The sequence below is a fragment of the Strix aluco genome, chromosome 7, assembly GCF_031877795.1.
Source record: "Strix aluco isolate bStrAlu1 chromosome 7, bStrAlu1.hap1, whole genome shotgun sequence".
Classification (NCBI taxonomy): Eukaryota; Metazoa; Chordata; class Aves; order Strigiformes; family Strigidae; genus Strix; species Strix aluco.
Genome location: NC_133937.1, coordinates 1437524 through 1462058, shown reverse-complemented (window position 1 = coordinate 1462058; position 24535 = coordinate 1437524).

The window sequence follows — 24535 nt, the reverse complement described above, 5'->3', positions numbered from 1 at the left end:
GTTGGCTTGACAATGAGTCTGAGGCTGGATATTGGAAAGATATGGCCAGATGCGACCAGTGAAAGATTTAAGAAAATGTAATTAACACCAATCAAGGGCATTTTGTGAAAAATAATTCTTGCAAAGCAAATATGAAATCTATTCTGATGGGGTCAAAAATTTAATCAATAAAATTAACTTTCAGTAGTGGGGCTGTGAAATCATTTGCAACACTCAATTAAAGTCAAAGGAAAGACCATATCATATGGTATTAAATCGAGACTAAAACAGTTGAAAAAGTGAACAGTTCAGTTCAAAGAGGAGTTAGACTCTGATGTTGGCAAGTGAAGTCCTGCGGCAGCCAGCCTTGGTGATCCACAGTCTGTTCTGCCCTTCAAATCTCAGAGGTGAGTTGGGCAGACTTTCTCTAAAGCTCCTTTAGGTATTCATGTAGACACAGAAAAAGAAAAGCATGCCAACCCCAGTAACTGTAGATCATAGGCTGTTAATAGCTTTTGCAGGATGCTCCAAGGTTGCAGTGATACCGGGGTGTATTTTTTTTTCCTCTCTGCTCACAGGCTGATGTTTACTTTTTGATTTTTAATGAACAGTAAAAATCTAACACCATTGTCATTACCTCATTAACCCTAGTCCCAACATAATCATGAGGGTTTTCAGCACTGAAACAAATATTTTCTATCAAATGTGGAGCCTCTGTATACTTTTTACCACAATGTACACGTTAATCAGTATAATTGCACTGCACTGTAATTATACTGATGAACGTGTACATTTGTGGTAAAAAAATAACCAGAGTTAGAAATACTGATTGTTTGGTGCTGTTTTCAGGCCAGCATACATATGGGAAAACCAGGATTGGAGACCACAGAGAGGATCCTAACTAGGCAGTGCCTAAAGGAGAAGATACCTCCTCTTGTAACTTCGCTGTGGACGGAGAGCAGAGACAGAACCCGGTGAGTGCACAGGAATGCCAGGGCAGGTAAGGAGAGGCTTTCAGCCAGTCATCCTAACTCCCCGGGCAGATTGCACTGGAAATAAATAGCAGGGCTCTGCAGGAAACCCACTGTCGAGGTTTGCTGTGGAGAACCTGCCTCGCTGTGAACTGGAGGCAGCTACATGTCTGGGCTGTGAATTGTATAAAACATCCAACCTTCGACCGCGCAGGCGGAGCAGCACGTTCTCAGGTGACAATATTCACTGTGCTGGGAAAACAGTGTCAGGCTTACTCATTCGTACAGGGGCATCCTTTTCACAGGACGTCTGCAAAAGCGAGAATAAGACTTGATCTTGGGCAAAGCGTGACAACTCCTCACTGATAACTGCAGCTCCTATCTGTATCCTAAATGTGATCAGCCCTTGATCAAGCCCAATGTTTTAGGCCTCCTGAGGGTGATTACCAGAGATTCCCAGAGAGGTAGTTTCCCCTCTTACAGTTAGAATTAAAGTCACAGCTTTAAGATACAATAATGTTATTTAATCCTGGGCTAACACCCCTTTATGCCTATTTACCTGGCAATAACACACCCTTTATACAGCTTGATCACAAAGGTGCTGATCTGAATTGTCTAAAAAGTCATTTAAAAGCGTTAACTCCAGATAATAGAAGGCACTGCAAGACAGCTGTTACAATTTGGAAATCATCCTGGATCTTCAGTATAAAAGATAAATGTTTTTCCCCCTTTCTAGGGCCTCTGTTGTGGCATTAAACCATGGGTTTGATTTTGTTCATTGTGTTCTTGCATATCTTGTGCAAAATGGTGTCTGAACTTTATTCATAACTGGTTTTAGGATAACCCTCCTGAATTCATCTTTCATCACAGGATGTGCAGGTTGGCAACATGTTGGTTTCCTTTGCAAGGAATGGATGAGGCAGAATTTGAAATAACTTTATAGGGAATCATGAAAGATATTCAGTGACCTAACTGTATTTCACAGGTGTTTTTTTCTCTGGCTCCTCTGAGTTGCAGTGCTAATTTATATAATGAATTATTTGGATATTTTGAAAAACAACTAATCTTACAAAAAAATGAGGGATTCTGTTCTGCTTTACACCACTTAAAAAATGGGATAACAGGTATAAATTATACAGACCAACTAGTAAATTAACATTGAAAATACTTTTTGAAGGAACTAACACAATCAAGCCAGAATTGCATTTTCTTCCCAGAAGATAGTCACTCCATCAGTTCCCCTGTGAAGTTATTGAAATAAGAAATGAGGTAAATTTGCCACCTCTTAGATGGAATTGATCATTTATAAAGTACAATGATTTCAGCAGCAGGGGAAGAAAGTGTTTAGCAATGGCTAAATATCTTGCAGGAGTGCTACTGAATAAATTTACTCTGTCCGAAAAGAGTGTATTTTGTGCCAGATTTGCTGAAACCGGGTCTAATTAAGATTTTGCAGAATAGCCTATATCCAAATGCCCAAAATACTGTTGAACTCACATGAGTGATAGACAGCTTGTTTTTGTGTCATGTGTCAGGGAACTAGAATAAATCTGTTACAGAGGCAGAATGAAAATTAAAGAAGTGGGAGGAAAACTTGCACCGTCCTGTCACTTAAATCTGTAAGCACTAGCAAAAACCAAAGAGGAACAACTTGCATGGGATAAAACCATACCGATGCAAAGGTAGGTAGTAGAAAAGTGTTTGGAAAAATGACTAGAGGCTTCAGCAAACCTCCCCCAGCTGCAGAGATTTAATTTGCTTCTGGTGCCAGAGCAGGTGAAAATGATTTGCAGTAAGAGGTGCAGCGTGTGGGGGATCATGAAGGGCTCCTTTCTGTGAGTCTAAAACTTGGCTTGAAGAGAAAAATAATTTTTTAAAAGTTCCCCCTGCTTCTTTTCCTTCTCATTATGTTGTCTCTTTTCCTCTCTTTTACTTAATCTCATCTATCATTTCCCAAGAATTGGCTGGGCAAAGGCACTGGAATTGAGTAACTAAGTGGTTATTGGGAGTTTTTCTCACACCTTTTCCTCTATAGGACATGTTTTTGGGGTTGTTTTGGTGCCACACCTGTCATATTTTGAGAGTGAAAATTTTCTTTTTTCCAGAGTGTTTTCCTCACAAACTGCTGGGTTTCGCTGCCTGACAGCTTCAGCACCAGTTTAGCCTTAAAAGAAAGATGCACATCTCTGATGCCCCTTTGCTTCAGTTCAGCCTGTGAAATGGGGGACCCAGCTGCAGAACAGACCCAGTACAGCTGACGTTTGGGTGGGAAAGCTTTTCAGACCTCTTACCATGTTCCTTGCAGAGCGCTGAGTCCTTGGGTGTTAAAAGCTGCCGTTGGTTGGAGCCGGGCTTGACTGCGTCTCCCACCTTTTTTGTGGTCCAAGTTGCGGTGACAAACATCACTGCTGTCGCAGCTTTGGGGGTGAGACACCAAAAGTTGGCAGTTGCAGGCAATGGTGGGGAACCGTTGGGCCGAGGGCAGCGGGGCTGGGCTGGGCTGCCCCGGGGCCCGGTGCCGGTGGAGGACATTGAGGAGAAGTGGCTGGCTGGGTGGTGGCAGTCCATGAGGAGGCTGTGCAGGGCCAGCTGGGTGCATGAATGCTGGCTGGTGGTTCCCCAGCGGAGGCAGCTCGGGTCACGGGCGGTGTTTGAGGGAAAGCTGAGCCCGCTGAGGCAGCTGTGGGGGCAGTGTGTTAGGCCTCGTGTTTCTCTGATCACAACCTGGCTTCATGGTTATGTCTAGATGATCCCTTCCCTCAATTCTTAGAGAGCTAACAGAGGTATAAACCCTTTTGTTCCCCCAGAGGGCCAATCTGTGCAGCTAAAACAATAAAGTGTTAAAATAATAACATGCATTGCAGTCTTAAAGCTCATGTCTGGCTATGGAGCAACAAGTTTAACCTGCAGCGTTGGTTGCTTTTGCCTCTGTTCCTACGTACTCATAGGTGAGTTAATTTGTAAAATTCACATTATCTGCAGAGTCTTCTACCTATGCAGATGAATTGTGCTTCTAAGATTGGGCAGCTTATCCTGAGGCCGCCATGTTATTTAAGTAAGGTAACAGATTCAGCCTGTCACTAGAAAGGCTTGGTTAGGGGGGGGGATTATGGAAATTTGCTTCCAAAACCTTCAGTTTTATGCTGTTGGTTGCTTAGGTAAGTGGCATGCTGTTCACTCATGGAAGTATATTCCATGCACCTGCATTGCTAGTCAATATGTTTATAAAAGGATGGATCTTTTTGATTCCAGTTGCCAAACTTTTGGACGTCTTCACAATTTCCAAATTGCTTACAAGGCAGGGGAGCCATGTATTGGCTGAAAATCTCCTGGAGGTTCAGCTTCATGGAAAGACAGTTTTGATTGAGGAAAGTCTGGCAATGCCTGGATTTGTGGGGAAGTGGAGGGAAGAGTCACCTGAAAGATAACTGCATAAAACTTATTTTGTTGATTGTCTCATCCCACATGTCTTAGTATGGTATAGGTTCCCACACACATACAGATTTTTGGCACTGCTGGGTCCCAGTGAACACCAGTTCATAGTCTTCACTAATGTGCATGAAACAAATAAAAATTAGGTCTATCTGTGTCTAAGAGTACCAAGAATTTGGCTGCTATGCTGTCTTCCTCCACAGTCTAGAGGTTCATCTCCTGTGATGTTCAAGGTGTCACTGTTGACCATAAATGGCTTCAGGCTTAACTGTGGGGCACCTAGACTGCAGCCAAATGCTATCAGGGAATCACAAACTTCTGTGGGGAAGACTTTAGAGTGAGCACTGTCATCAGCCAGAAATACTGTTTATTTTGATTCGCCTCCTTCATGAAGTTCAGATAGCATGGGGTTTTGTTTCTGGAGTTGTTGGTGCTGCAATTTCATCTCCTCATTTGAAGATGTAGGGGGAAAAGTTGCACCAAAGGATAGTGGTAGGGTTACTGATGTGTGGGTGGTTGGATGTTGATGTACAATGGCACCTATTGAAAGACCGTGTGTAAGTAACAGATATTTTGGTGGTGGTGGTTTTGTTCTGAAGCTCAATTTAAGTTCTTCTGGACATTTCTGACCATTGTAAAACTGTTATGTTTGGAATATTGTCTAAATCTGAGTGAAATCAGATACAGGCTACAAGTAGAGGTCTTGATGATCTGTTTTGAAAGTTACGTTAATAGACATAAGAATGTGCAGATTATCGGTTGACAGCTATTTGCATGATATTGGCATCAGTGCTGAGTTCAGGTCAGGCTCCACCACAACGCTGAATCTACCAGTTGTAAAGAGGGCATGGAAAGAGCTTAGGGTGCAAGATCAGAAACCGTTTCTATATGGCAGAACGCCTATACATCAGTTGAATGTACTTATTAAGAGACTTACAGTTGGGTTTAAGTAATTGTACTTTGCATTGTGCTTCTGTTATTGGACAACATGACACATTATCAAACTGTGAGGTTTACTTTGCCATATACTGGTAGAGCTAAGAATAGTTTCTGGTTTGTGGCTTACGTATGGAAAGTTATGGTTTGTAAAAGCTGTTTCCAGTCTTCAACTGGAATCTACTGAAAGGTCCAAAAGGCTGCATGTTGCAACTACTTGTACTGAGACATAATGTGGTGAAACTAAAACTGTGGGGTCACAAAATTTCGGTTCCCTGCGGAGCCAAAAGGGGTAGGAAAGGCCATGTTTTCAGATGTTGCAAGTTCTCTGTAAACAAATATTTCAAGGGTTCCCTATTATTGCATATATTGAATGCAACATAAAGCAGCAATCTAAGTGCTGTTATTGTTCTATGGACTCGTGTACTAGGTAAAAACACAACACTTTGTGTGGAATTGCTTGTTATGCATAATATCCCTTTACAAAAGAGATATTAGTATGATGTAGTTCACGTGGCCTTCTTTGGTGACATCCCTAGAAATGTTTACTGTGAGCTCTCCGATTTCTTTATTACAGACCAAATATTGTGGGCATCAAAGACATTGGTCTGTTGTGTAGGCAAGCTGGTATGACCATAACTTCTGGCTCTCAAAAACAAACACAAAACTCCACTGCGGATTAAAAGCCTGGCGACTGTACTTCGGGGCCAGGAGTCAAGTCCAGCAGCACTCAAATTCAGCAGCGGATCCAAGGAATTTAAACTACAAGTAGCAAGGTCAGAAAAGGCAGGGCTCTCAGAGGACATGCCTTGGAAATGTCAGTTAACCCGCAATATCATGAAAATTATTACAAGGAACGACTGCTGCATTCTACTGTAATTGTACACTGTATTTTGGAAATCTTGGGGGTATTGTTCAGTCAGACCTGGATACCAGGATAACCTAAGCAGTATGTATATTAGCTTTTAAGAAAAATTAAGTTCTGCAATGTGAATTGGATTGACAGTGATTTGAATACAACTGTTGCATTTCTTGGTGTAGAGTTGGGACTATCACGTGTAGACTTATGGTCTCAGGTATTGCCTCTGTAAGATGCACATAAGCAACTTTTTAATATGAAGGAATGATGCTTTTCAAGACCTTTGGTTGTGAAAATGCTGTCCCTTAGGAGCTTTCTTGCACTAGCACTTGCTAATATACATTTCTGTTGTGTGGAATTTTGATATCCTCAATAAAACTGAAGTGGTTGATAGTCTAAAGCTAGCCAATAAACTTAAAGCCTGAGAAAAATTTAAGCAGAGAGAATAGAATAAAATTCTTCTCCAAAACATTGTGATGTTAACTGTGATTTGGACTGTGTTGAGGTTTATAACCAAATTAGTACATGCTAAGACTAGTATTGGAGTCTGGACATAAAGCTACCATATCTATGAAGATTAGTGGATAAAGCTTTCTGTCCTGATTAAAATCCAGAGCTTGAAGTTTCACACCTAATTTTCATGCTGGTTTACTCAGAACAAACTCCTCCTCCCCCGGGAAACCAAGTTTGAAGGTTACATGAGAAATTAGGGCAGGATAACCGTATCATTGAGTTACATAAGCCCACAAGGTGACTTGTAAAGGCCAAGGAAAAATGTTTTAGTGAAAAAGGAAGTAATAGGAATTCAGAGTCAAATTGCTGATGTGTAAAACTTAATCTAGGATGAGCTGCTTTTACTTGGCAATAGTGAACCTTCCACTTTGTGAATCTCTCTCCTAGGATGCAGAAAAGACCAAATGCATAGAACTGTCTAGGATCTACCCAACAGTGATTTGTACACTTCAGGTTCATATTTAGCTTCTCAGGAATAGTGATTAGCAGTCCTACTGCTATCTGGTATTTTAGATTGCTGCTGGGTGAAGATCAACTTTCCTCCCAATGTGGGTTTAGTTTTGGAGCCGGTATCCCATCATCCCAGGTGGGTTTGAGGTTGGGTTTGTTGGTTTGTTTTTTTTTTTTTGAGAATGCTTATTCTAGTTCATATACTGTAGGACCAAAGACCTGACCTTGGAAATGGTGGCTGGAAAATATCAGCAGTTGCTTGCAGGCAAAAGGCTGGGTAATGTCACTACGCCAGCCAAGAAGTGGACAAGAGCTGTCTGTAGCACTCCATTTATATTTCCAGGAGAGGTTAAAGAGTCAAAATGCGCATGGAGTTGCCAAGGTACATGGCAGTTTGGGAGCAGGTCCCGTGAAGGAACCGACCTCTCCTTTGTGCTAGTTCACTGGGTTTTGGTGAACTTTTCTGGTAAACCTGCTTATAAGTATGGACTCGTGCTTGATGTAATGGTGGTGGTACTAGGGGGTTTGTCTGACATTCTTTCTCTCCCAGTATAATGCCAGGCATTGCAAATATTTTCAGTTTTCTCTTAAAAATGGTCTTGTTTTTTGTAAAGCCCATTTCATTAAAAGACTAGTGAAAGAGGAATGTGTTTTGTTTGCAGCGTCTGGCCCTATTTCTTCAATAGCTCCGTTTTAACCCTAGTGGTATTTCCAGAAAAAGACAGTAGAGGGGGCTCGTGAAATACACATGCTTTGTTATTTCTGCAGTAAAAACCCGAAATTCTCCCTTTTTCTGCTGCTGGGGTGGAGGAGGGTGCTGAAATTGTTTTTCAGGCAGACAGTGCACCACCACTATAGACTGGAAGCTAAGGAGAATTTTGAAAGGATGCCAAGTAAGATCTACTATGGGAAAAATCCTAAGGCACCCGAGGAAGTTAACTCTGGGTTATGTTTATTTTTTGGTTTTAATGTATGGAGTATATGTGGAGCATGGAGTGACCTCAGTTCCTCCACTGTGCAGCTTATGATCCTAGTTTCAACAGAATGAGCTTTTTAAAAGGCCTTTGGGTAGCTTTTCATATTTTATAATCTTGGCAAAAATTTCGTTCTATTTTCACATAAACCCAAATTATGACAACATCCTCTATACAGAGATAAGACCAAATAGTGGATTTCTCATTATAATGACCCAATCTTAAATGTGACATAAATGTGAAAGGGGTTGGAAAGAGCCATATGGGTAAAATAACCCAGTTAGTCATATATATCATTATGCAACTATAATACACACACATAAGCAATTTCTGTGAGTGAGAAGTTATTTCTTATTTAATCAAATCTTATATATTTTTCTGTGTTTTAGGGCTGTTTCTTCAATGTTTTTTTGTGCTTATTGTGTCAGCATCTTTGTTGTTGATAAGACAAAATACCATGAATACCGGGAACAGAAAAACAGTCCTGCTGAAGCAAACCAGCATTGTTCTAAATGTTACGTATATGACAGCATTTTGTTCTTTTCCATCTATATTTTAAGCATCGAAAAGAAGTGCTCTAAAAGCTACCAGTTACACTGTTCCAGGGCCTGGTCTGCCAGCATGCCTGGGACACTAAAATATCACAGGATTAGCAAGTTACTTGTAAACAGAACAAATATACTATTGACTCAGAACAGTACTGCAAACAGTAGGACATAATGCAACATCGATTAAATATGTGCTTAACTGTTCTCATAAAGTTTACTGTGCTGTTGAACAGATTAGAAAGGTGAACAGATTTTCTTGTTTAACCTGAGGTTTCTCTCACTGAGACACATTTGCTATTCGATATGCCACCTTCTGACATGACTTAACTGTTGACAAGAATGACCTTCAATTTGCTGTCAGTGACATCATATTGAACCTTGGTCAATATTCCCTTGTAGAGACATGGTCATAAGTGGTGTGTGGTGTGTTTAGTTCCACATTTCCCTTCCATAATAGCAATGACATAATAACCATTGCACTACTGGAACTATAATGGTGTTTTTTTTTTTTTCCAGGTAATTGAATTCATATGGATTTTGGCCTCATGTCCTGCAGCAAACCACAAGTACAAGGTGCTGAAAAATCCCCTGTAAAGCTAGGGAATGAAAGTGGACCTTTACAGAATGGAGCTTTTGTTGAAACGTTGTGTCCTGGAAAGCGTATTACAAATTTTCATTGTTAATGGCATTTAGATGATATCTGAAAACAAAACCTTCCCAGTGAAATAACCAAACAGGGTGATTTTTTCCCATGCAAAGGACTACAGTCCTGTTGGGTATATGCGTGTCTAATGCAGAGTAATATTTGCTGGGGGCTGTGGAAATGCATCAAAACCTGTAACAAGCCTGTTAATCAAAGTACCTCATTCTGAATACATTTTTTTTCCCAAAGTACTTTGCCAGTAAAATATCAGGTAGGTATGAAGCGCCTCCCCCTTAATTCTTCACAGACCAAGTGCTGTAAAGTATAAATGTTATTCACAAATCCTTGACAGAAAGATTCTATTGTAATAGTGTTTTTTTATCGCAGAATAAATAGGAATGTGTGCATGTAGAAGGGCCCAATCATGCCAAAAAGATGCACCATCTCTGGCAGGCCTTGTATAAACCTGAACAATATGAGGGGCTGTCTGCTGATTTTGGACTCAGACTTGAGCTATATTATTGATGGCTGTTCCCTTTCTCCTCCTTTAATGGTCCAGGAATATTGTCTGCTGTAGTGTTCATGTGAATGACTTGTTTTGTGTTTGGGTTTTGTACGCTATTGGCAGAAGATGGTAACTAGAGGGGTACTGTGACCAACTGAGGTGGGGGCAGGAGCAGATGTCCTGACCATGTATTGGCTGCTGAAGAAAAGCAACCTCCAGCCCCTGTCATGTGCCCTCTGCCTTCTCATCATGTAGTGATTTTTCTAGTATGTGGGGTTTTTTTCCATTTTCTTTCAATTTTATCCAGTTTCCTCATAGTCCAGGTCCTGTAGGTCTAGTACACCTGCTAGCCACAGCCTCACCTGTAACTGGTTTTCCTTCTGTAATAGCAGGTCCTAAAGATGCGGTAAATCTTCTTCCACCTTTCCTTGACATGTCAATATATGAACAGACTGCAGGAACTGCGTTATTGGGGCTGACTTGAGACCTGTCTTCTCCTGTGGCTGAGCCTGAGCGAAAACCTGGAATTAGGTAGATTTGGGACCTTTTGATATTTTGTTCTCTGTGCTGAGTTTCATTCTGTCACTAGTGGCTGGAGATGTGAAGAAGTCCAGAAGTACAAGCACCAAAGTATTGAAGTCTAGCTTATATATTGAAATCTGACACAAGGGTTGGTAGAAGGGTTCTGTGCTGCTTTACAGCTCATCTCAGCCCCATGTTGCTCTGTGTGGTCACGCAGACAGGACAGAATATCCTTGCATCTCCTGAGCGGTGCATGGTGCAGAAACCAAGTGTACAGCTCTTCATTGCTTTTTGCAGCTTTACTGCAAATTAGGTTTACCCTGAAGTTGTAATGAAATTGTTCCATTTATTCCTCATACTTTGATCTTGTGGCCTATGTTGAAGAGTGAAGTAGCTGGGTTAGGAGGAAGTGTTTTACAGGCAGGAAAAATCCTATGGGAGCTGGCTAAGCAAATTCAGGACTAGAGCAGAGCTGCCAAATCTGACATGTGATCCTAAATGGTAGGAAACTTCAAGTTCTCAAGACTTCTGAGATCTTAAATATTCATAAGAGGTAGAATAGAACCCATCAAAACCTTCCTTTTTTTTTTTTTAAAAAAAAAAAAAAAAAAAAAAGAAGCAGCAAGCAGTTACTCAGTCATTTCCTATTGAAAGAAAAGGATTCAACCCAAACCCTAATGCTTAACGCTGTCACTTTTGTCTTCTGTGTCAAACATAGAGGAGTTACAAATTCTCTTACTTTGGGAATGGGGAAACAAGAAATAAAAGTATATTGTAATAAGTAAACTTCATGTAAGAAAACTGATTATGAAAGGCAGAAGTATTAATGACAAACCATAAGCTTTCCCACGTAAAGAAAGCTTTGAGCAAAATAAATTGAATTACTTCAGCATTTGTTTCAGCAGCTTTACAAATTGATGTATTCTCATACTAAACTAGTTTTTTTTCTTTACGGCAGGTGCTTTATGTGAGGGTTGGTGTCAGCACAAATCTTTCTGTCTTTAGCTGCCGCAAGCTACAGATGCTACTTGCAGGACCAGAGATCAGTCTATAGGAGTCTAAAGTCTATAAAGGCTATTAAATCTAAAGAAGGTGGGGGGGAAGGGGAGAGACAGGGAGGAAAAAAGAAGTAACTATAGCTGAAAAGATGAGACTGTGCTCAATTTTGCCATAGATCTTGAGCTGTGTTTTTATCTATGTGATTTTGTTTTAAACTATTACTCTTATTTTTGCTCTTTTTTTTCCTGACAAACACAGAACACTACTCTGAAGTATGTCTACCACATGGCCTCTTATAGAAATCAAACTGGCCAGTCCAGATTTTTATAACGACAGCAAAATTTAACTTTTGGGTCTGCTATTTCAGGTCCTATCAGAGACTGGAGGGCATGATAAGAAATGCCTCTTCTCAAGACTATACAACTCCAGTTTTAGCTGGGCAGGAGGAATTACCATTTAAATGTCTCACCTGAATGTCTCACCTAATTAAATGCCCCCATAACTGAATGGAAATCCTTTTCTACCCCAAATCAATATGATTTATAGGGAGAACTAAGAAAAAGGAGCTGAACTGGATATTTGTAATAAGAAGGAAAAAAATCCCTCCCATCTGCTTTCCATGAAAATGAAAAAGAACCTCAAACCATTAGCCCAAGTCTTGCCAAACTTACAGTTACTGGAAGTAACTGAGTGGTTGGACAAGGTGGAGATGGATTAATGAGCAGAGTACAAGTAGGCTTTTTGGCACAGAGGTCCATACTGCATGGAGCATTTGCGTGAATCACTGGGTGAAATGTCTCCTTCAGTCCTTGACATAAGTCTTTCATGTTAAGGTACTTTCAGTTAAGTGGCTCATTAATGATGCATCTTTTGCATCATCAAATTCCCTCAGGAGTTGTCTCAAATTTCCCCTCATCTTTGTTGGCTTATGTACAGCGCTATCCTTCTAAGTCCTTGGCATCTGTCCCCTGTATGTAATTATGTAGAAATTAATCTCTGTGTATCTGAATAGCTCATTTCCCAGATTAACATGAGGGCTGTTTGCATTGTTATTAATAAAGCACCTAGATTTATCAAACAACTCTGCAAGGAACAAACACATAAACTTCAATATGTAAATAATACACTAATATTCTAACTGTCTGGTCTACAATCAGATGTTGGAATGCAAATGCTTTGTTTTTTCTGTGAAGACAGCAAATGTTACATGTTTTCCACTATGTAAATGGCCTTAGTTAACATTAATCAAAATTGCTTATCAGCTGCAAAACACACTTCTAGATGTGCATCTTCAGGGCAGTCCAAAGCCAAATGGGTGACAGGCTTCTAATAGATATCTCATGAAACCTTGTTCCGCCGGCACTTGTCTTTGTTAAAGCTGAACTGTAGTCCATGTTCTCATCCTGCGACACAGGGTGTGATATGTGTGGGCTGGTCTTAGAAACCATGCCTCCTTCATGCTAGAGGAAAAACAGGAGCATGAAAGCAATGCAAATACGCAACACATGCAAGTCTTTTCCCCACAGATCCCTGAACTCTGAGGGTTTCTTGCAAGACTGTGAAAAGCTCACTCAAAAGAAGCATGCGGTCAAATCCTTACAGAGGTTCCCTTAGAAGTCTGATGTCCCGGTGGGCTATACCCACTCCATTTGAGGGAATGTGCATTTCCAGTGGTATATGCTCTTATTAAGGTAAAAATTGGAGCCCATACTAATACAGCTAGAAGTCAGCAGTGAGACTGCTTCACAAGCAACTAGTTGTGCACTTGGGGCTGAAAATATATAATCCATAAACTACTTCAAACTGTATATATAAAAATGTGAAGTTCCAATCGATTCTATTGATAATTTTCTAAGCAATGGTTTCCTCTTACTTTCCATGCAGCTGGGAGTTATCTGTGTTAACAAAATGTGAACTGGATGTATTTAAAATCTGCATCCCCGTTAGAGTAATATGGTTCACATGAGTGTAGACCTCCATGTGTTTGGGAAGGTGGGGTAGTCAGTAGCAGAGAAACAACGGCCTAGACTGTTTGGTTGCTCATCCTTACGCCAGTCCCTAGAAGAGCACATCCTCTTGAATTCCATTTCCAAATATTTTAAAAGCAAGAGGATAATCAAGGATGCATTTGTCAAGAGCAAATTATGCCTGATCAGCTGGATCTGCCTTCTCTGATGAAATGGCTAGTTGTAAGGTTGAGGGGAGAGCAACAAACTACCTTGCTGTTCAGAAAGGCTTTTGACAGGATCCATCACAGCATTCTCGTTTAGAAGCTGTGGAAGGTATGGGCTTGAGGAACAGACAGCCAGATGGGCTGAAAGTTGCCTGAGCTGCCAGACTCAAAGGCTAGTGATGATGGGGCAGATGTCCAGCTAGCAACTGGTTAAGAGTAAAATGCCCCAGGGGTTGATTTTGGGGCTGATATCATTCAGTATCTTCAACAACAACCTGGATGATGCAACAAATTAACCCCACGGGCAATTATTAGGTTGCCCTTTATATATGTGTACTATTTCGTACCAGAACCTGTGAGGCTGCTGTATTTTCTAGAGGTAGACTTCAGATTTTTGCTAGTGCTGGGTCTTGCAACACATGATCTTCTGTGAAGCTGTGGAAATCTTTTAAATAGGCTAAGTTTACTTGCCAGTATTAGAATCAGAAAAATATACTGGTAAATTAATATGTGGGAGGTTATTAGGTCCAATTCCACAAATAGCTTAAAACCTTATGAACAAGGTGAAGCGGTCCAGCCACAAGAGCGATTCAGTTATTATTTTAGTAAATCTTATAAATTAGAGTTGCTGGAGCAGTTTAGTACCTTCATGCAATATATAAATTATATTACAATGTCATTCTCTTGCCAAACAATGGTGCTTCGAAATAGGTCCACTTCCCTATTTTTGGTATAATTTTCCAGAATAGCGGCTTAATTCATTATTTATGCTGAGAGGTCTTTTGCTTATACAACACCCTCAAAATACAAGCTGGAGGACTAAAATCTATTAAAAGATGTGATTTTTTTTCTGATATAATGTCTTAAATTCTGAGCTAATTAGGTAGTGGCTGGAAATATGCTGTGATCTCACAAAAATTAATTTTCTAGATAAAAGCACAAAAATAGTAGCTTAATTTTGGTGGTCCCTGAGGAGGGTAAAAGTCAACTAAAGTTTCCAATACAGAGTTTCAAGCTTTTGTGGCATTAATTAAAAGTATGTTTGGAGACTGTTATCTGTTGAGGGGCTTAGAACTTGTAGTGTCTAATAAATTCAAAAAGAAACAACGTCAATTATGTGTCACGGATGCTGGTTCTCACATACAGGTTTGTGTTCTCATGATGCTTGCTTTGTAAGAACGTAATATAAGAAGGGCAATACTGAGAAAAAATATACTCTCCCAGCTTCCAGTAATTTTCAACTCAAGGAACCTCCTAAGCCCCATTTAGTTTCTGAGTGCTCAGAAGCTTGGTGAACTTTTCTTCCATGTTTGTGTGCATCTCCCCGCTGATTGCATGTGAACTGTTCACATCCAGGACATTTTGTGGCAAGGAATTATGTGGTTTAACTAAGTAGTGTATGAAAAAAAAATGTTCTCATGTGTGTTCTTGAACCTTCCACCTGCTAATGACATTTGATAACCCCCAGGTCTTGTGCTGGATGAGGAAGGCAGTAGCTGGCCCCTATTCAGCCTCTCCTTGCTACTCACGATTTTACAGATATCTCTTGCTCTCCTGTATCATCTTTTCTAGATGAGAAAGTCCTGGTTTATGCAGTCATCCTTTGTATGAAGGAACTGGCTCTTCAGACCACTGGTGACGCTTGTTGTCCCTCCACGAACTTTTTCCAGTATCAGTCAGTCTTGTTGAGGATGTGTGAGAAGGACCAGAACTGCAAAATTTATCCAAGCTCTGGACAAAATGTGGATTTAGACAGCAGCATAATGATGTTCTCTGTTTGCTTTTTTAAGAATGTTGAATGATTTCTGGGTTTTGATGACAGTGCACTGAGCTGATGTGTTTGTTAGAGCTGATGGGTTTGTTAGATATCCTGTCTAATCCTAAAATCTCGCTCTTGAATTGAAATAGGCAGGATGTTCCCCATCATTGTATCTGTGAAGTTAGGGCTGGTTTTCCACTTATGTCACTTTACATCGGAGCTGATCTGTCATTGTAACATGCTTATTCAGTCCTGTAGGTCTCCTGCAGTTCTTAACAATCCGCTCTTCTCTTTACTAACTTGAATAACATAATTACTAGACTTTGTGAGACACTATTTATCCCCTTTTCCATGTTGTTTGTGAATACCTTTCCACATATACTGCACTGTGACTAGTGGTTACATTCAAGCAGCCAAACGCATTGGTTGTTTTGCAGTAGAAAAACCGTAATTGCTGAAAAATGGTGGAACTGATTCTGATTTAAACATGGGACTGTGTTTCAAGTGTGTTTGTTGGGTCATTACTGTTGATTTTGGACCTTACAGCCATTACTTCAAGTTCACTCTCTTACCCACAGCAGTGAGACTGGGGCTGCTGTTGCAGGATCCCCTCAGATAGGCTGCAGTTTGTTTTCTTGCTCATAACCTCCAGTCCAGGCAATGCATACACAGGGAGCCTGTCTCTGCTTCTTGGCAGAGAGCTGCTGACCGCTGACTTCTGCTTTCTTTGGTTTTTACTAATTCTTCTACTTCAGTCTCCATGGTTTTTAATCAGTCCCGAATAAATTCCTGCGGACCTGCTTGGGTAAGCTTCTGCTCAGTGTTTGGCATGTTTCTACCAGCATTTTCCCAGCCAGCGTGGATCTGGCTTACTTTTATCACTTCAGGCTTATGTATGATTAAGCAAAATTTCATTGAAGTTGCCTGTATAATTCTGCTTAGAAACAGTATTCTGTGGAATGCGAAATTGTTTCCTGTTAATATTTTCTATGTGAAATACTCAAAGATACCTTACAGAAACCCAACGTCGCTGATACAAGTTCATTTAAAAACCTAATCTAATGCCTTCAGTTTAATTGGAAGAATAACAGGCATTAATAAAAACACAAACCGGAAAGAAGTTTGATTCTGTATTGATATTTGTAATGTAGAGAGCTGTGAAGTTTGACAAAAGTCTTTCCAGCCCGATATCTCATCCCTAGCAATGGCCAGTAGCGAGTTTTCAAGGAAGAACCTAAAGAACATGCTGTTCCCCTGCTATTTTCGTCATGAGCAGAGGCAGTCTTGCAGTGTTTGTCTGACTGACATCCCCTAGGCAGAGAAATGCACACACATGCAAAAACTCTGTGCAGCAGTTGGTCAGGGTCAGGGCTGGCTCCAGGGTGCCTTGGGCTGAGCTGGCTGTACTGCCCATGTGCTGCACAGCTGGGCCTTCCCACGTGCAGGAGTTGGCACCCAGAGCCGATGCATCCTGAGTGCCCTGGGTTTGCTCTGCATGCGTCGGCCGTCTGTGCAGCACGTGGGCAGCAGATGTTGCGTTGCTGGTCAGTGCCGGGCTTGCACTGTGCACATGTGCTCTGGGGACAGCTCTGCAGTGGACTGCTCTGGGAGCACTGCTGATCACCTTGGCCATCTGAATGTCTCAAGCCCGCAACCTAGATACAGACAAAACAACCTTTGGAAAAGATGATGCGTCCCGGTGAATCCGGATAATGCAGCCTATGCTTAGCAATAAAGAGCGTTTAAATAGGCTACATTTCTGGTGCATCTGAAAGTTTGGGACTAATCTATCTCCCATTGAAGCCAGGGGCAAAAATCACACTTGTTTCTACCGAAGCAGTCACTGAGATCCCTTTCTGCTTTCACCAAAAATCCTACTGCTAGTACGTATGAGAGAAATCAGACAACAGGGAAGGGCAACATGCAGCGAACTCAGCACCTGCTTAAATCATGGCAGTCACATCAGTGGCTTGTCTGGAGTCAAGACTTTGGCCATGGATTTTAATTCTTCCAGTGGTGAATTTCCATTCTGCTGACAGTGAAGAGGAACATCTAAAATCCTTGAATTCACCGGCTCTAGGAGTAGGTTCAGCTAATTTCTTTGCTGCAATTGCTCTTTGTCTTGGGTAGTTCCTCTATTGTTAAGAAAAATTAGCCCTGATGCATCTAACTCACAAGGGTTCCACAAGTCTTGCAAACATCTCTGAGGTACTCACAGCTGCTGAAGTGCTTTTGATTGACAATACCACTTTCATGTAATTCTTCCCTGTTTCCTTTTGTATTGTTTTCAATTACAGTAATTTCAACAGAGCTGTCTACAATCAGAAACTATGGAAATTGAATACAGAAAGATGTAATATTTCAAGGAAGAATAAGTTTAGCAGTGTCGTTTTTTTTCCTAGAGAAAGGATATAGATTCTCAAGACCAGCTCTGTATTCTCAGTTTAGCTGGCAGACAGGAAATGTTTTTTCTTTCTTTAGGTCCCAAAGGATGTTTCTTTGTTAGAAAGCCAAACCTCCATTTCCTCTGTTTCTTGTAACCGATAGCAAACCTGGTGAACATAGAGTAGACTTGGCACCAAATGCATGAACTTGTAGCCTATTTCTTTTACAAACCAATTTCGTTTGAACATTGGAAGTCTGCCTTTGTTTTCTGCTAGATAACTTGGTAGGCAACTAATTGATTTTCTTGTGGCCAGATGCTGGAGCCTACCCTGATGTTAATGAGACTTCACTTATACAAACAGTCTCAATGAGGTTAACAGCAACCCGTGTGTGCATGGAAGTCCCTGATGCAGCTGTTTTATGCTGAGAAATGTTAGCAGGGGCTTGGTCTCAATCCCCACTTTGACCTGCAACAAATTCCCCTTTCTTCCCCAGGATTCTGTGCATACACTGAATATGGCTGGTCTGCGTAATGCATACATGGAGGTACCCCAGCTAGCTTTGGTAACAAAAGCAATAGCTGTGTACAGCCACAGACCTGCTTTTAAGAGGGCTAATTGTAGTTTGGGTGGCAGAGCATGCTGTCCAAATTGCTGTGCAACTAACCCATGGACTCATGTCCTGTTAAATGGCAGGATGGAAATTTCAAGGGTATTTTGGAACAAATCAGTCTTGTAGTGATCAAAAAGCTGTGACCACAGCCAAGTGGTTAGGTTGAGTAAGTCGGGTATCTAGGATGCCGAGCAAGTGTGGCATGATGATTTGGAGCTGGTACTATGTAGCTGAGAGGGTTGGAGAAGTATTGCAAGGATATAGAGAAGCACCATCTTAAACAGCTCAAAACTGAGACACCGAAGAAAACAGCACTGGCTGTTACTGGCACCTAGCTGGCAGCTGGAGGACTGCAGGAGCAGAAGCATCATATGGCTGAAGCTGTCCTCACGTTCATGGATGCAAGGCTCTAAGCATCAATGGTGTCTTTTTATTTTTCTGTATAGACATTAGGAGCCTTGGTTGCTGGAGTCTGCTGTCTCTGCAAACTAGTCTCAGTCAGCATCTGCAACATTATCTCTTCGCTGTCTTTATATTGTCAGTGCATGATTTTTCTTGGTTTACTTCAGATCATACCCATGTGCTTTAAAGGATTGCTGCCTAATGAGTTTCCGGGATTCTGAAGTCCAATGTAAAGTTTCTCAGCCTTGAGGATCTCCTTTGTAGAACTGCTGAGATTATTTTCATTTACAATGAAATGAGAGGTAAAGTTTAGCCTCCCATTTTGTTTGGTTTTGTGCCCACATCTCTGATTGCTTCTGCAGTGGTTTGTCTGACCACGCAGTTGTAGAGACCAGACAGAGACAAGGAAGGCTTTGGCTATTTGATTGTCACCCAGCCGGCAATACTAGTGTTTAAGCTGGGTTTGGGGAGTTTTCTAGCTGATAAGTAGGTTTATATGTTTGAGTTTGATTATTCTGGGCTGACTGTTGTGTTTAATTATGGTTAAAAAGTTACTTGAACAACCAGTTGTTTACTTTCACCACACGCAGATGTTCATGCTTTGTTGGTGAATTAGCTACATATTTCTTGTTTAAAAGTTCAAAAATATTCCCTCATGCTGCTTGTCCTTAATATGTGAAGCACAAGGAGAATGGCAAATTTAGGAAGCTCCTTATAACAAGAATACAAATAAAAATTAAGAACTCATAACGGACCAAATTACAGGCTTGAATTGTGATAGTTGGATATCTTAATAAAAAAATATTTGTTTTGCTTGCAAACAGCATGCAGAAACATTTTAAAAGATTATCTGTGAAGACAGTATTTTCAGAAAAAAAATATTATGTTTTCTTAGAGGAAACTATAGCAGTGAAGAAGCACAGGGAAAAAAAAAAAAAAAAAGAAAACATGCAAGAAGCTGGTCTATTATGTTGTCTGACTTGAATTGTTTACTTTACTTATCCTGAGGTTAAATTTGATCTTGATAGTCAGTTCTGCAATGAAGTAATTTGCTGTAGCACTCTGTTGCACTGCCATTCAAAGAAGGCAATGAGGCTTTTTGACTGGTGTGGTCCAGCTTTTATAAAATGGGAGGTTAAAATTGTAACTTTATTCAAGCCATCAGTAAATTTCAACTGTCTTAGCTGTCAAGAAAAATAATATAAATTCTAATAAACTTGATAAAAATAGTTTAATGGCACGAGATGAGTAGTCAGGCTCTGAAAACACATGTAAAAAACTACTGGTCAGTTTTCTTGTAAATACTTGATATGAAATTAACTACTGTTAATAATTTAATTATCAGTCTAACTTGGATAAAATGCAGTTGTCAGCACCTACTGATTTTGTCTAATGCTGAGACACCAAGGTTCTTTTAGGTTGTGTTCCCAACAGGAATTTATTTTGTCCATTTGTCTCCAACTGCATATTGTTTGTAAAATCATAATAGCAGGATGTGGTTAGAACATCATACATGATATTACAGCTCTTAACAACAAGGTCTTTCCAGGAAGGGATGTTGGAGGCTTGTCTGATACAATGCTTGCAACCGTGCCCCAGCAAAAATATTGACATCTTATCAGGCTGGATGTCTGCAGTTAGCTTACCAGCTACAGCGGTGAGGCTGTATGAATTGGTGGTCTTCACAACTATTTTCACTCGTCTTCAGCAGAGTCTCTTAACCCTTACTGGAAAGTTATGTAATAAGGTGCTTTTGTTTCACTAAAACAAATAAACAAATGAAGAAAAAAGCCTCAACTAAACACTGCTTCAGTCTATCATTAACTTACTTGAAGCAAAGCAACAGAACTGTACTTCTCTGATGGAAAATATGGACCGTGATCTTGTTGCTGCCGCACAAAGCAGATGTCACCTATTTGCAAAGTAATTCTTCTTGTATGTTGATGGCTGGCTTTGACACTGAATTATTTTTAAATAGGATCCACTTAAAATGCAATCCACTTTTAAAATTTCCTCCTAATTAGTCTTCTATAGACATTATGTAGGTCAGTGGTCCCTCAAGATAGAGATGACCTGCTGCAGGAAGGATAACTAGGATAACAGGCCTCACAAATCTGTGTTGCTCTCCAGAGGGTTGGTTCTCTTTCTTTCTTATTCCTTTAAAAAAAAAATTTTGGTCCAAAGCAACCTTGAAAAACATAAGGTAAATGCAAATCAGGTCAGGTATCTGAATCTGTGAATAAACTAAAATCAGGTCCCAGAAATTATCTGGGATTCATATGACAGTTCTGTATCTCTTTGGCGTCTTCAGAGTAGAAATACTGCTCGGAAGATTTCCAACTAATATTGCCCACAGCAGAGGGTAAAACAGAGTTCATTGGGCGTGGTGCTGAAGACAGATAATCTAAGATGTGTCAACTTGTAATTGGGGTGAGGGGGGCTTCATGATGCAGTGACACTTTTCTGAACTGGGGCTCAGCTGCTGGTGATTTGGGAAGCATTGCCGTGGTCATGTTAGGGTTTTGTGAGAAGCTTTCTTTGCTTAGGCTTAGTCCATTGTATAGGACTGAGATCTAAGAAAACGAAATGACAGATAAAGCATCTCATGGCTTCACTTCAGCTGAGTTTTACTTCGTTACAAAAAAATTTTTAAGTGAAGAAACTTATCAGAGCACTATATTGGAAATAACCGATTGTTTGGTTGCTGTAGACACATGAGATGGACCTCAGCTTTCTGCATTCACCCAAGGACCATGCTTAACTTGTGGAATCCGTATCCTGTAAGAAATCAGTCCTCATTCAAGCAGTGTTCGGGCAATGCTTGGCATGCAGGAGAGCTGATAGGGCTGACAGGAGCATGACCAAGGTATGTGTGTGTTTATACAGCTTGTGCTTATCATGAAGCAGAACATTCCTTCTGTACAATAATACCCCAGCTGATGCTGCTCTGCTGATGTACAAAGGTTCACAGTTTCCTCTTCATTATGTGGTCACTCTGCCTGGTAGGCAGAGGCAAGGTCCTGATCTATGTGGACCTCATCAGGGCCAGCATGGCCATCCTTGTGGGTGCCTCCTGCGTAGCACAGGGAGAGTAGCTCAAAGAAAAGCAACGTGTTTTCTATACGCTTGACCCAGATACTGATGGGAAGAAAAAAAATCTTTGAGGTTTTACTATACTCACCGGTGTTTTGCTTTCTACAGAGAGCAGTGGTGAGCCGGAGGCAGCTGTTTCAGTGGGTGAAATATAAGTAACAGTTACCAATAGCTACGGGTCTCTTGTTGATGAGGAAGCTCTTTTCCTGGTTCTGATGACCCACTGTAATATATATATCTCCAATCTGATATTTCCCCCTTCCCCATTCATCAGATGAACTGTAACTTTCAATAGCTACTTAAGATCCTGTGGTTGAAATAGGATCCAGAGGTGTGTATGTTTATACTTACCAGCTGCCATAGTCAAAACTCTGTGGTTTGGTGGTCCAATTTAGTATAAATCACCACTTCAATGCTCAGTGATATATCATAGTGAGACATCAGCCTTTGGAAGGGTCTTTGTGGCTGTTATGGTGCAGTGATGAGGCCAAAAACACTTGCTGCTCTGAATAAGGATCATTATTAAGGTGGACCGACCTACTACTGTGTTCTACTAACCCTTGCAATCTGTAACATCCTTTTACCAATCCTTGTTTAAACTGCAAGCCTTGAAGCTACATCTTTCTCAGCTGCTGTACCAGACTCTCATGTAAACTTAGCACAAATGCTTGTGCTGCTTCTTCAGAGCTGTTAATTGGTGCCGTGGGTTGGTCCTTGTATTTTGCAAGAAAATCATGGTGCATCATGTGCTTGCTGATTCAGTATGGGAGGGGGGTGGTGGTGAAAAACTCATTTGTTCCTTTTGAAGATTTTACATTTCTGCCCCATGTGCCCTTTTTCCTCTGCTGTAACAGTTGGGTTTCCAAACAGACATTGTGGAGCCTGGTTCGTCCAACAACTTTTAATGAGAGTTTCTAAATGTTTCAGGCAGGAAGGCTGCTAGGAATGCTCCTAGGAAAACAAGAAACTTAACCCACTTCTGCTGTGTAGAATCAGTTCATTATTTCCAGAGGTGCTGCAGCTTCTCAGATAAGACTTCTGTGGTTTTTTGTTTAGGAGCTAATTCAAGTTTAGCTGCATCCATCACTAAAACTGTCAATCGTGTCTCTGTTGTCATGATGTCTAAAGCTGTGCATGAAGATCCCACGTAATAATTTATTCCTGTCGTTTGAGTAGAAGGCAAAGTGTGTTAAGTGAGAGAGAGAGAAGAAAAATAGATGAAGTCCGGGAAAAGAAAATTGAGGTGTTTCTGTAAAGCTTGCGGAGGTGATGAATGCTGTTGATGTACTATGCAAACAGCAAAACAAGTGGTTTGGCAGCTGCTGCAAAGCAATTTACCTTGCTGACCAATATCACCTCAGTTGCATTTCTATGCTGCTTTTATGGCTTGCACGCTCTTGCGGTTCCTAGTCTCTAGCTCTGTCCCTGGTTTAGCCAGGGCTGTTTTGTTTCTGTTGGTGCTTAAAAAATGGCGTTGCACATCTACTTGTTGCTGAAGGTTACAGCAGCTCCATCATAGCTTTCACATCCTCTGTGGGAATGCATAACCTCCTGCCCATTGCTGTAGAGCGTGCATGACAGTAGCAACGAGGCTCTGAGATCCCCTGGGGTTTTCCCAACCTGTTCGAGTTTGGGTGGGTGTCGATTAGATATCTAAGTCAAACATCAAAAGGATGCTGTTGTTAGTCTGGACTTTAGGACACAGAACAAGTCAGAGCCCTCAGTCTGCCCCAGATCTCACCAAAGACAGCTAAAACACTGATGTGGTCCCATCTGCCAGGGGTGAGGCCATGGCTTTTGGCTGTACTGCATACTCTGTGGCATAAAACTACTAAAAGCTATGATAGCAAGACCGAACCCTAGCTCTGTGGGAGCTGTACCCAGTTTGTAGCACAAAATCTGCAACACAACACTCAGAACTTGACCGATCACATCTTGGCTGCTCTGAGATCCCATTAGAAAAGGTGGCAGGCTGCTCTAACCATGACCTTCAGCCCCAGAGGATGGGATAGCCCAGCTGAGGCTGTAGCAGCAAAGCATCCACAGGGTGAAAAATGTCAGTCTTGCTCAAATCCCTGTAGCAACAAAAAGTTTCACATGCACTGTAAGAAAACAAGCAAAGGAAGAAATATCATAAAATTCCCCCAGTCCCTGCCTGCTGTGATGATGCTGTTTGGAGCCTGGATTGCGGTGCTGGCACTGTGGAGCCTGAGCCAGGGCTGCTGGTGGTCCTGGACCTGGGAGCAGGGTACTGGTGCTGCTCCAAGCAGGCATAGCTGCTGAGGCTCTGCTGGTAAGTCCGAGCAGGCCCTTGAAATACCCCCATGGGTAGAGATGGCTGCATCTCAGCCCCTGATGCCCTTTTGTCAGAGCTGGGGGCAGCTCCAGCCTCTCTCTGTCAAGGGTAGCCTAACTCTGACCAGTGGCCTGTGATCATTAGTTGTTAATACTCAGTTATCCCTGTTCTGGGGGCATTGGTGGGCTTCAGGGGACTTGTATGAGTGGTAATTAGTCACATGAGTTGCCCAAATGACTGAGTCGGGTGAGAACAGCTGTATTTAATCTGGAAGACCATCCCTCATCTGATGAGGGGAGCAGGAGAAAAGGATTAGGTAGAAGTTGCTGGGTATGAAGGATGCTGTTAAAATGAATGGAAGCAACAAGGACTGTATGCTGTGTATCTCCGTGAGTTCTGGCTCGCAGTATGAAAATATTGGAGAAGATTACTTTTGACCTTTGGGTTTTGGTTCTTCATGTTTTCTCAGTGTGGCTTTTTATAC